This window comes from Talpa occidentalis, unplaced genomic scaffold (genome assembly GCF_014898055.3).
Source record: "Talpa occidentalis isolate TD23 unplaced genomic scaffold, MPIMG_talOcc4v2.1 talOcc4.6, whole genome shotgun sequence".
In the NCBI taxonomy this organism is placed as follows: Eukaryota; Metazoa; Chordata; class Mammalia; order Eulipotyphla; family Talpidae; genus Talpa; species Talpa occidentalis.
In genome coordinates, this window is record NW_023604972.1 from 131,583,627 (window position 1) to 131,596,667 (window position 13,041).

The following is a 13,041-nucleotide window of genomic DNA, read 5'->3' on the forward strand; positions in this document are numbered from 1 at the left end:
GATCCATGATCTTAGTTGTCTTTTAAGAAAAATCATTGATTTTCAATTTTCCTCTTTTTTTTTTGTCTTTAATGATGGAATGATGGCTTCTAAGCTCTTTAATGTGAGAGCTAGATCTGAAAATGTGCATTTTTAAGATTATTGTGAAATTAAAACAAAGTCAATAATATAATTAAAACTAAACCTTGTCTAACTTGCAGAATTTAACAGTCCACACAAATGTCTATGCCTACTTAAAAAATGATAACAACATAACAAATTTACAGATGTAGAAACAAGAGGCCCTAAAAGAACATACTTTCTGAAGGCAGCGGCATAAATTGACAGAAAGAAAAAAATTCCAGAAGTTCCTGACTATACTGTTTCCATCATAAAAATGTTTATTCAAAAATGTTTATTCAAATAAACATTCAGTACGTAATCCTCAGCAATGTAAAGCAATAACATGCTCATGGAATGTCTGTATTGGATGGAGATCTGGTAATCGAAATCAACTCTTTCTCCCTGAAAAGTAGGCAGAATCAGATCTGCAAGTGGCCCCTTAGACAAACTCCAGGAGTCAAAGCTTAATTGTTTCCTACTTTCAAAATTACCATAAAACCAAAAGATATCCCAAACTAACCATGACCCTAGCCAGGCAAATTCTTACATTACACAAGACGTAATAATAAATAGAAAAGCTTAATTCTTTGTATAACCACCAAATCCTAGTAAGTGATATTCTAAAAGGATCTCCATTTTCATATCATCAAATAACTATTGATTACCAAGCATCATGTAATCCTAAATATTCATATTCCTTTCATGTTAATACTTTCTCCTTATATGGTCCTGGGTACTATGCTATATCCTGGATAATTTAATCATATCTATGTTTCCATGAGACATTTGGACACAAATTTTGCTTCACATAAGAACCTGACAAGGGCTTCCCACCCTGCCCTCCAGCCTACACAAATTAGTGGAAGGTAAAACTTCACTCACTGCTGGTCACAAAGGCCAGCAATTTGAGAAGCTGCACATATTGCAGCAATTGTCCAAAGAACAGAAGACTGGCCAAATAGGTAATCAATCTGTTTGTGCCAGGCAGAGAGAAAGCATCCAAGGAATGATGCCAATGGCAGAGAAATCCGGGACAGCAGACTGGAGAGGGGGTTTCAAAGCAGATGGAGAAAGCTGTAGCCACCTGGAATAGTTCTCAAAGTCAATTAGCAAGCACCAGTAGTGCATTTCTGGCTAATTCTTCAAACCATGGTAGGGAAAGTGATTCCCTTAAAAGTATAGTCTGGATTTTAAAGAACGGGAAAGGGAGATTTAAATGCACCCTTACTCCTCCCAGCTCCCTCCTGTGGCACCTCTTGCCCTGCCCATCCTAGATGCCATTGAGAGTGGCCTGAACTTCTCCCTACAAGGAAACTTGTGTAACTTGCAGAGTCAAACAGTTCACGCTGACTACTCCTAAATTTTGCTATCAAGCACTCTACAGAACCACACAAGGATGGTTAGTACAGATTTTAATTTTCTACTGTTACTCCTTAGTATAATCCAGGAAATGTTGTCTTGTGTTTAGCAGGAAAGGGACCGAGAGATGGATAGGGGAAAGAAGGGAGAGAGAGAAACACAGATTTAGCTTAAGGAACTGGATTGCACGAATGTGGAGGTAGATGTTCAAAATCTGCAGAGGGGGCCTCCCTAGTGGTGCTACCACCAGCCACTGCAGCACGAGTTTGATCCCCTGGCCGGCTGGCCCACATGGCACCGCAGACCTCTCCTGTCTTGCCCGCTCCTCGCCTCAGCAGTGCATTTCAGTAGATCTGCCTGTTCTGCTCCCTACTCTGTCTCTGGTGAATCCTACTCACCCCCCTACCTGGTGAATCCTCTCACCCCCTCGCACACAACTCTGGCCTGCACCCCAGTTCTTGAATGCATAAATAAATAAATCTTTTTTAAAAAATCTGCAGAGCAGGGAAGTAGGATGCAGACCCAGGAGGTATAAGCTGAGTGCAAAGAAGCCCTCTTGCTGGAGGAAGGAGGCTTTGTGTTGTATTTAGGATTTTCCTGATTGTGGGAGGCCCGCCAGCATTATGGAGGATAATCTACTTTACTCAAAACCGTCCAGAACACTTCATAACAGAAACATCCAGAATATTATTCAAATGTCTGAGCACCATGGCCCAAGCAAGTTGATGCAAAATTAGCCATCACGCTATGGAATCCAAATGCTCCCCCGATACCTTACAACGAGCAACTTCCAGACCATAAATTTTTAAAACTCAGTTTAGAAGAATTTATTGCAAGTTGTTAGAAAAAGCTTAAACCACAAAGAGTGGGACAAGTTATTTTTATGCAAATATCAGATATAAAAATCATAGTTGCTTCTTTATATGAAGTATCTACCATATCAAAAAGACCTAGTTCCAGATGTTACATCTATTATCCTCAAAAATACTTAGTATACTTTGGAAGCTACAGCTGGTAATACAGGCACTAATATAGGCAATCATTTTTTCTATTTCAAATCTAAGAGAAAAGAAATATCACAGAGAAATTACAGGTGTTAATCTGATCTTGGGTCTATTTGAGGCCAAACTTTTGTTATTAAAAGAACAAGTGGATATATTAAAATAAAGCTCATTTTAATAGCGTTGGGTAGCATCATAATTGTGAAATTTCAAAAATCAGAATAAGAATTCAGCTTTCAACATTCGTCCAAAAAAGGATTTCGGAAGACCACACTGAACTGAATTTCTTCTTGCCATTTGCTGCTGGCATTCATTTCCGCTTCATTTGCTTTAAGTGTTGTATTTCATTTCAAATTGCTTCCACTGTTACTAAAAATGAATTTAGAGCATAAAGAAAAAAAAAATACTGGCAAGTTATTTCAAGTTTCTTAGATGAGATTACCAGGGCTTCTGTCTGTCATTTTAAAACAGAATCGTTTCTTTCCCTAGCCTTAAAAAATTATATAACTAATGATTAAAGTGAGTGTAGCTTTCCTTCTTTGGTGGAAAATTGCCCCTCGTGATCTTATACCTTTCTCACTCCGGGTGGCCTCTCAAAGCCTTCTTCATGAAACGCAGCAGATTAAAATAGTCAAGAGTAATATTTTTCATCTATGTTTAAAAATAAGATGTGTAAATGGAAATTTTGGGTTTTGTCAAAAAGTGAGGTTATTTGTGATCCCCCCCCGACCCAAGACTAAGATGTAATAACATAGCATGGGCTGTGAGAAGCTCTTCTGATAGACTGAGATTGCCCTGGCACAGTCACAGAAAAGGATGCACAGGACCCCCGCAAGGGAAACTTCAGCGTGAAGGAGGGGACCTCGGCGCTGGTGACTGGATTCAGCTGCCAGTGCTGGTTCTGGGAAAACGAGACTGTGGCTGGAAGCCCAGGCTGGATGGGCCATGCTGGCTGAGGAAGCCGTTTTGGGGGAAAAGTCTGAACACGCAAGTGTTCCCTAAGGAACCTGCCCTGCGAAGCCCCAGCGTGCGCCCCTGCGCCCTGCGGGAGCCGGGCCTGTGCCAGCCAACGCTGTCCTCCCTGCACCGCAGCGCGTGCAAGTGCCAGCAGGAGAGACACATAGGCGAGCACCTGCTCTCCCTTGCACACTGAGTGATTTCTCCATTCTGTGAGTGACTGCAGTTGAGAAGCTGAAATCGTGTTGCCTAAGTCTCTCAGGCAGGGAATTTCTCCAGAAAGATGCTGGACTTCCTCTCTACCTGGAAAATGGGATCTCTACCAGTGTTAGTGATAAAATCAGAGAAATGCTTTCTTACTTCCATCTGGCATGTCATCCCAGCGACATATATATTCGAGCATCAAGTAAACCCAGGGTCTTCCCCATTGCCTTACGTGTCCGCAACTTGCCTCCACATGTTCCTGCATTACCTTGGAGAGAGGAACCCGCCCGCCCCAAGCATTGAAATCATGATTGCAGTGTACAGATTAAGCAAAATCAAGCACACAGGTCCCAGCAGAATCCCGCTTCAGCCAGCCTTGTTTTACTTTGATCACGTTAGCCAACACAAAACCATGATTTTCATGCCACTGAGAAAGGTCTCCCTTTCAGCTGACCACATGTCAGTGATCTTAAACAACATGTTCTTCCCTGAGTCAATTGTGATGAAATCCTCTCATCAGTGTTGTCACATCATCAGCAGAATGATTCTGAATGTATTCTATTCCACATTCATAATGTAATTCACTTAAGAGGATGGGTTCATGACCTTGTATATTTGTGGCTGTGAGCGCCCACCTGGAGTGTTTTTCTAGGAATACGTAAACTTCGAGTACGAACATTCTCCTTAGGGCTTTATGTTCAAATCTCATATCTAGAATTTATTGAAGATTGTACTGCCGTACTGATTATACTGAAGTTTATATTACCCATTTTCAAACCACTCTTTTCATTCATACAGTCATCCAATTTCATCACTGGTTTACTCTGAAAACATAAGTGTTATACCCTCAGTTTAGGGGTTACAAAACAGAAACAAGCTTCCACAAAGTCATAGTCATACAAACACAAATCCTCATGCTTTGGGGGTTCTTGCTCAGCAAGGAGGACTAATCTTTACAAGCATTCTGGCTGGCCATCTAACGTAAATAAAGCTGCAGAGTGCAGGAGGGTTGTGATCATATCACAAGGACCAATTCATCATCCAGCACATCCAGAAAAATCCCCCAGACTTTGTTCTTTATCCCTACCCATTGCTGCCAGGACAGAAGGCACCAGGCATGACCTCCCTAAAGGGGTCTGATTGCTTGAGGAGTCAAGGCACTCGAGACATGGGAATTTAGGAAGAAGTGGTAGATATATGCACCATGGGATACTGCTCAGCTACTTAAATAGATGAGATCTTGCCACTTGGGACAACACAGATGGAACTAGAGGGGATTATGCTAAACAAAATAGGCCAGAAGGAAAAAAGACAGAGATGGCATGATTTCACTCGTGTGGAATATAAGCAAAAGTAAAAACTAAACCAAAACAAATCCTAGAAATCTGACTGTAGCATTGAGGCTACCAGAGAGGGTCACTGGGGGGTGCAGCAAAGCAGAGGATGAGACCCAGTGACTGTAGTGCAGCATGTGGGTGCTTTGGTGGTGGACAGGGTATGTTAACAAACATCTGAGCAGCTGTGAATCCATAATCCATGCCTCTAAAGTAAATACAGTGATGTAAACCAACTTGACCTCAATAATGCATTTTTTTAAAGGAAAGTCATGAGGCTTTAGCAAGCAGATTTACTTACTTGAGTCAAAGAAGATGGTCCCTTGGGGCCAGCGCCACAAAGCAAGGCAAACTTAGCAGAGGCTGGGCCTCCTCTTTTAAGCACAAAATGCGAAGAGCTGGAGAAAAGGGGACTTCAGGGGTGTCAGCTGCTGATCAGGAGGCGGCAATATGGTGTCTCCGCACTGGCTCCATGTACCTGGTCATGTGTCACATTAAAATAGCAGGCAGATTCCTTTTCTGGGGGAGATTTTCACGTGGTAATGGAGGAACTTTGTCTTGGAGCTATATCTGGGTCTCTCCAGTTCCAAGGGTTCATTTGTGCAAGTTCCTGGAACACACAGGACATAAAGAATATCAGCACATGGGCCTCCCCGGTGGCGCAGCGGTTGAGCGCTGGGTTGCGAAGCTGCCCGCGGCCTCTGCGGCGCCGGTTCGATCCCCGGCTGCTCCCCGGCCACCAGAGGAGGGTCCCACATGGCGCGCAGACCTCTCCTGCCGCCCGCTGCTCCCCTCAGCAGTGTACTTCGGTCCTTCTGCCTGCTCTGCTCCCCGCTCTGGCTCTGGTGAATTCTCTCACCCTCCCGCGCTTCTGACTGTACCCAGTGCATGTATAAACAAACAAACAAACAAACAAGCAAACAAATAAATAAAGCATGCCTCTATTAAAAAAAAAAAAAAAAAAGAATATCAGCACAGAATGCTCACTGGGTTTTGGTCTTTGACTTTTGCCCTGGCCGCTCACCAGTTACACATGTAGGTTATGCATGGGCCTCTCCTGGCGACCACAGCGAGCTCCGTGGAAAGCAAACTCTCCTCAGGTGAGCCCAAATTTCAGCGCGAACTAAACAAAGGGTTTCAATACTGAGAAAGACAAAGGCTCTCTACTCAACCCTCTACCCGACTATGACCAAGGAACACGCCCCTGACGGCTCAGTCCTGCATAAACTCCAATTCTGAGCTTTCCTAGAACTCTCTATCCGTCAGTTAGGCATTTGTAAAAATTCTCAAGAAAATCAATGGCAAAATATGAGCAGCTTTTCTGCCAGATGTTTTTGGAACCTCACCAATCAAATGCACTTGCCCAAATGCTGCCAACAGATATGCCAGGGCATCAGCCAGACACAAGACGTCTCCACTCCCACCCCCAACGTCCCCTAGCAACAAGACTGGGAACGGGAACACGGTCAGCACATCCTCCCACGACCCGGGTGGCCAGACATGGGGTGGGAAGAGATTCTAGCTAAGGGAAGAAAAATGAATCAAGAATATATAGATAATATACTATATAAAATGTATATAAAATATATAATATACAATATATGAAAATATAAATACATATATATAAATATATAGGGATGGTATAGATTTATGGTTTTGTACCCCAACATCATGCATTTTAATACTTGTCATGCTTTACGATTTGCTAATTTGACATGAACACGTCTTTTGCTCCTTCCTCCTTTAGGAGTCCATGGGCGATTTCGCTACTTTAAAGTCATCGTGTTAGCATTTTCCAAAGTGGAAAGCTTATTTCCAAATTTGTCCGCTCACGTAAGGGCAAAAGACTAACAATACCCTAACATGAAAAAGTAATCAGAGTTAAGTGTTTCAATCAAGAAAAAAGTTACTTTCATTCCTCCTTAATTACAAAATCTCTTTAGCTCAAATGCCAACAGATATAGCTATTTCTATCCAGTATCTAGCCTATGACAATTGCTGCCTTGGAAAGTAAATAGGAGAAAAATAATTTTGTTTATGTCATTGTAGTGGCAGGACGGCAGAGAACAGGATCTCTATGATCCCATGCAGACGGGTAAAGGAGGAGAGAGTCCTGGAGCCCTCGATGGCTTTTGCAGGCTTTTTTTGGGATTTACCAGGTACACGGCAGGCAGGGGTGCTGGGGGGCCTGGAGGCTGGCAGACCTCCAAGCCCCCAGCAAGTCTTCACTCTTCCTGGGCTCTCTGACGTTCTCTCGTGGCCTTATTCTCTTCTGCTTCTGCTGTTCCCCTTTCCTGGAGTCCTCTGACGCCGCCATTATAAGCCCAGTCTCTTATCCCAGGTGAACCCACCTACGCGTGCCCACACCCCACTCCAGGTGCCCGCCATCAGGCATGCATTCAGGACCGCAGGGATCCATCATCCATCCTAATGGCGGGAGGGCAGAAAAGCCTGATACTTTACTTACCCTACAGTAATATAAAAAGTTATTAGGTTTTATTTATACTTTTGCAAAGTTGAACAACTTCAAATGATTGAAATGTTACACTTTTGTTAATAATCATCTAATAATAATAGGAAGGTGTTATTCTTACTGTAGTGGCAGGAATGGCCACACAGAGCAGGATCTCTATGACTCGAGCAGACGGAGTAAGGAGGAGAGAGTTCTGGAGCCCTCAGTGGCTTTTGCAGGCTTTATTGGGATTCACCAGGTACACAGCAGGCAGGGGTGCTGGGGGGCCGGGAGGTTGGCAGGCCTCCCCCCAGCAAGTCTTGTTTCTGGGCTGTCGGCGTTCTGTTTCTCTGCTCTCTGCTCCTCTCATGGTTCTGCTTCTGCTTCTCTGCTCTTCCATTCGTTCTGTTTCTCATGGTTCTTCTGCTCCTCTGCTCTCTGCTCCTCGAGGTTCTGCTGGCATCCCCATGACGCCGCCCTTATAAGCCCAGTCTCTCAGCCCAGGTGAATCCCATCTACGCATGATGGACCTCAAGGATCCATCATCTATCCTAATGGTGGGCAGGCAGAAAAGCCTGATACTTTACTTACCCTACACTTATCTTTCTTAATCCTAGCGTATTTTCTCCTGTTTTATATGAACAACTTGCTGCTAATATGTCTAAAATCTGATTTTTATTGTTAACTCACAGTACCTGCTATTACTGTTGTGGTGAAAGAGAAGGCCTTACTCCTGTAGCAAACTCATGTGCAAGGTGGTAGCTTGTCCTTACAGTATCCATTCTTCACCTGGCCAGAGTTGACTGAGGATTTTCTCATTTAAAAAAAAAAGTAGAAAGACTCTCCAGCATCTAGCCAGGTTCCAAGGAAAGCTCTTTCATGTGCCCCAGATACAGGAAGATTTGAAGTCATAAAGGCTCAGGACAATGACTTGAGAGCCCGGTCTGAAAGAACAGGCCTATAGCAGAGGGGAGGCACAAATACTAAAGCATTTCTTGAAGCCAAGCCTGACCCAAGAGTGCACCAGGACAAATTGACTGAGTCCCAAGTATTATCACAACTGCGACCACCTGCTGCTTTAATTCTCACATAAAGCGCTTTTCCTAGGTGCAAATCATGCCCAGCAGGGTTTGATCTGGAACACTCCTTTCTTCTCCCTCCTGGTCTCCCCGTGTGATCTTACCCACTGAATACTTCTTTCTGTTGTTTACATCGTGGTCATTTCATTTCAGGGCTCCATTCCCTTTCCTGTCTCTGTATGTGGGTTGGATCCACCCAAATCCATTCCAACGGTGTTTTCTAAATCTTGGTTCAAATGTATGGAGACTACTGATTTCTACCTTGCAGCAAATGACAGGCACTTAGACAAATCGACTCAATCTGTGGCAGGTTTCAAACGGACTTGATGTGAAAGCAAATAAAAGGCTCTAAGTACTTGGTCCTGATGTCTTTTCCCTACCTATTATTTGCCAGGTTTATATCAAAGAAAGTTCACAAAATCATCTTCTAACATTCTTCTTGAATTGAGGAAGAAGGAAAAACAAATGTAGTGGGCGAAAGAGGGAAACAATACCCAATACTTTTGTAATTCTTCAATTCCATCTCACAAATGCATTACCAATCAGCAGTCAAAAAAGATAAATTCATGCTATTTGTTGCAGCATGGATGGAACTGGGCAGGACGATCCTAAGTGAATGAGCCAGAAAGAGAAAGATAAACCAGGTGGTTTCACTTACAGGTGGAATATATAGAAACCAAGCAAAGGCTCAGAGAAACAAACTTTAAAACTGACACTTGAAGGCTGACCCCGGACCTGAGGCAGCCAGGAAGGGAGGGAGGGGGATAGAGAAAAGAGGGAGAGCAGACTATGGTGGAGCACTATAGCACTATGTGCGCTCTGGTGGTGGCAAAAGTATGGTGACCACACTTGAGGGGAGAAATCCTTATTGTGAAACAACAAAAAAGAAGTAAAATAAAGATATGTCATTAATAAAATAATAATTATGTTCTTATTGCCACATTAAGAAAGGAAGCAAGTGGAATGAATTTTCATATTCTACTTAACACAACACATTTAATGTTAGCAATTCAACACATAATAAATGTACCTTTGGTTAATAAAAAAATGTATTACCAACACCTGCCAAGAGTGCATAAGGAACACAGAGACCTTCAAAAGCCATCCATTTGTTGAGTGGACACATTGATGCATATGGCCTCTTCTATATATTGAATTTATACTGAATTCACAGATTCAGTATCAAAACTACAGAGAAATTCACTTTTTTACAGCACAATCCTGGCCTTTCCATGAAACCTGTGGCTGGTTGTGAGTTTTCAGTTTAACTGGTTCAAGGTTAGTTGAAAAAAAATTCAGACAATAATTTGATTTTTGTCTTGTTTGTATGTTGTCTATCTTGGAGTGGATAATGTCGTTAATTCTCAATCTTGACACCATTCTTCTCCAGTTCTAGAATGAGGCAGGTAACAAAGAACCCATTGGTATTACAGAGGAGACATTCACTTTACTGGCTAATTTTCTATGGGAATTATAGCTCTTAAACCTATACCTAAAAATTGTTGGTTGATTCCTAAATGAATGTGCAGCTTTCTAGTCTCTATTCTTTAAAAATTCTAGAGAATTCTGAATATGTTTTATTTTGTCATACTGGCTCTTTAAATTATATCAGAAAGAAAATAGTAACAGAGTGTGGGTCTTTTACATTTTTACATTTACATCTTTTACATTTTTAAGATCTTGAAGCATCTCCTGTTTAATTCTTAATTTTTGAGTATCTCCTGCTAAATACTTAATCACTTAGAAATTGAGAAAATTAAATTTCACAGTTAGTTTAATGTGTATTTAAAATATGTAAATCAATCTATGGCCAGGTTTATGAGATTCAAGAAAAGTCTTAGTGTTTTAATTTGTTCCAAAGTATACTACAAGAATTGGAAATTAAATTCCATAAACCTAAATCCCTAAAGGATTCTCTTGTAAACTCAAAAATTTTAGGTAATTTAAATTGGGTAAAATTACCTTCCAAAGCATTGCAATTTGTTCAATGACTTCATGAGAGTTGGGGGGTGTGTGTGTGTGTGTGTGTGTGTGTGTATACACTCCTACTCTTGTTGGGATATTCATGTATATATACATGCTACAGCTATTCTCTGATTCATTTCTCTAGATGTATACAATTGAATTTATTGACATTCCCCCATCTTTTAGTTTGTATATTAATGGAAGATGTTAGTACAGACATTTCTTGGGTGTATTTTTGTCAAATGATGTCATAATTGCATAGATATGCTCAAAGGATAGGGAAAGAATTGCACATAATTAGCACACAAATATGAAGAAAACGTATGCTAAGTATACTCATGCATCAAATATTCTGTTTAAAAATATGATAGCATATATATATTTAGAAAAAAATATTTTTGTAATCAAATGTATCTCATCAATCTAATGTTAGTGTCAGCAAACACTGAAATGGCATATGTTCCTCTGGAATGAACTCTGGTTTGTCTTACTACTTGCACTAATCCATATGCTCTAATTTATATATATATATATCAATCTGTGACAGTAATGTTTTAAATATTATTTTATATAAAATAAAAAATGGCTACTGATAAATAGCTTTTAAAAAAGCTCAGTAATTAAACAAGCACCCAAAATAAATACTATAAAATAGAGAAAAATAGAATTGGTTCCTCATACATAAAATGACAATTACATGTATGCAGCAGATTAGGTGAATGAGTGATGAATTTTTGTGTGTGTGAAAACATACATAAAAATAGAAAATAATGGGTTATCACACAGCTAGTTTATTTATTGTCATGCAATATTATTATATATTTATCCCTTAGTTCTATTTTTTAAGCTCCCAACTCTCACTGTCAAAATCAGATCTTAAATTAAACATTAAAATATAACATGTCATCCAGACACCAAGCCATTCCACATATGGCGCTGTCATCACATTCCACACACTACTATCTCAGACATTTGCACATATTCTGTCTCTATGGCCCAAAAAATGAGTAAATTTAGCTTAGAAACAAAAGGACCCCTAACATCAAATATATTTATCCCACTCAACTAAAAGACCTCCTTCCTTTCCCATCTTAGGAGAAGGTTTTCACGAAATACTCCATATCACATGAATTTGCAACTAGATATTCCTAGATAAGTTATATGCAAAGTGTTGCTAATCATTATAGTAGCAAAGTTTTTGTTTGTAAAACAGGGATTTTAGTCAATCAGTTTTTAATTGAGAGTGTATTATGGTTGACACAATGACTACAATTGAGAATAAAAATAGATACAGTCCTGCTCTCAGAAAACTTTCATTCCTATGTACAGAATAAAATATTAATTAAAAATGTGCATTATTAATTTATAATTACATTATGATCTATTAGTTCACTTGTATTTCATTAAGTTTGGTTCAAGAAAAAAAAGAGAAAATAAGATTGTGGCAAAAAAAAATGTTGGTCTCTCCAAGTAACACCAGGACACATCTCTGGATAGTTTAGAATGAACGGACTATAATAAGAGTGGTTAAAACTGAAAAAATTGCCATCTTGAAATAGGAATGGTATTTCATTTGTAAAGGTTTAAATCTGAAATTGGAGCCCAGAGACAAAAGTAATGCAAAGAAAAAGTAGAAATGTACAATACTTCTCTAAGGAAATACCTAGACTTGAGTGTGGCTGAAAAGTTAAGGAACTGTCAGGAAATCCTTCAGAAGCAATAAGATTACCATCACTCAAAAACGAATAGTTTATTGAATTTTGAGAACAACTATCTCCAGATGGCACCTAAAGCTGACATCCAAAAATCCACTCCAGTTAATAATACCAGTGACCTTGAAATTGCCAAATAAGTTGACAGGCTTAGTCTTTAACTCACATAACGTTTCATCATTATTTGACATTGATGTCCATATCCTTCTTCCGGATGCCTCCTATCCTCGGTCTTTCAAGGTACCATTTTTTGTTGTGGTTGCCGTTCTGCTTCTCCCCACCTGACATTTCTACCTTGTGCCTTCGCTGACACGTTTTTAGTGCTAACGTTCCCTAGGGACTCCGTCATTAGCTTTCTTCTCTTTTCGCATATTCCAGTGGTTCTCAACTTGGGTAAACTGTATGTTACTCCCAAGGGCTATTTGGCAATATCTGGAGACATATTTTGTCTTTACAACTTGAGGAAAGCTACTAAGTTCTGGTGGGAAAAGTACTTTGACTTTCTAAACCACCAATTTTCTCCTCTCTGGTGTAGTTTTTATGTGTTGTCTTCCAATGGGTGGAGCTGTTATTCTGTGGCATAATATGGTAAGGAGATTTGAAAGTTGATTTTAACAACATTAAAATAAAAAAAAGAAGTCCATCAACAATGCTGGTCATCTTAAATCAGGTGTCTGGTGTTTAACCGGTTTTGGTCTCTAGGAATCTTTTCCGCTCTCTTACTGTACAGATCTGTGGTGTGGTCCCCTGGCAGGCTTCTCAGGACTGTGGACCCTGACCAAGGGCATTAAGTACCTTGTGGTGGGACTTGAGGATATGAATCAGCACAAGCTCTCTGGGGGTCAAGAAACAAATAATTTTTGTTTCTGGGAAACA

General features: G+C 40.4%; 1 long non-coding RNA gene across 1 annotated transcript in view; it reads right to left on the reverse strand.

Annotated features, from left to right (window-relative positions):
• Nucleotides 1–5,558, reverse strand: part of LOC129144713 (uncharacterized) — a 42,774-nt gene extending 37,216 nt beyond the window's left edge. The window contains exon 1 of the long non-coding RNA XR_008549176.1: nucleotides 5,259–5,558. This is a non-coding gene — a long non-coding RNA (uncharacterized LOC129144713). The remainder of the gene's footprint in view (nucleotides 1–5,258) is intronic.
• Nucleotides 5,559–13,041: the final 7,483 nt, after the last annotated feature.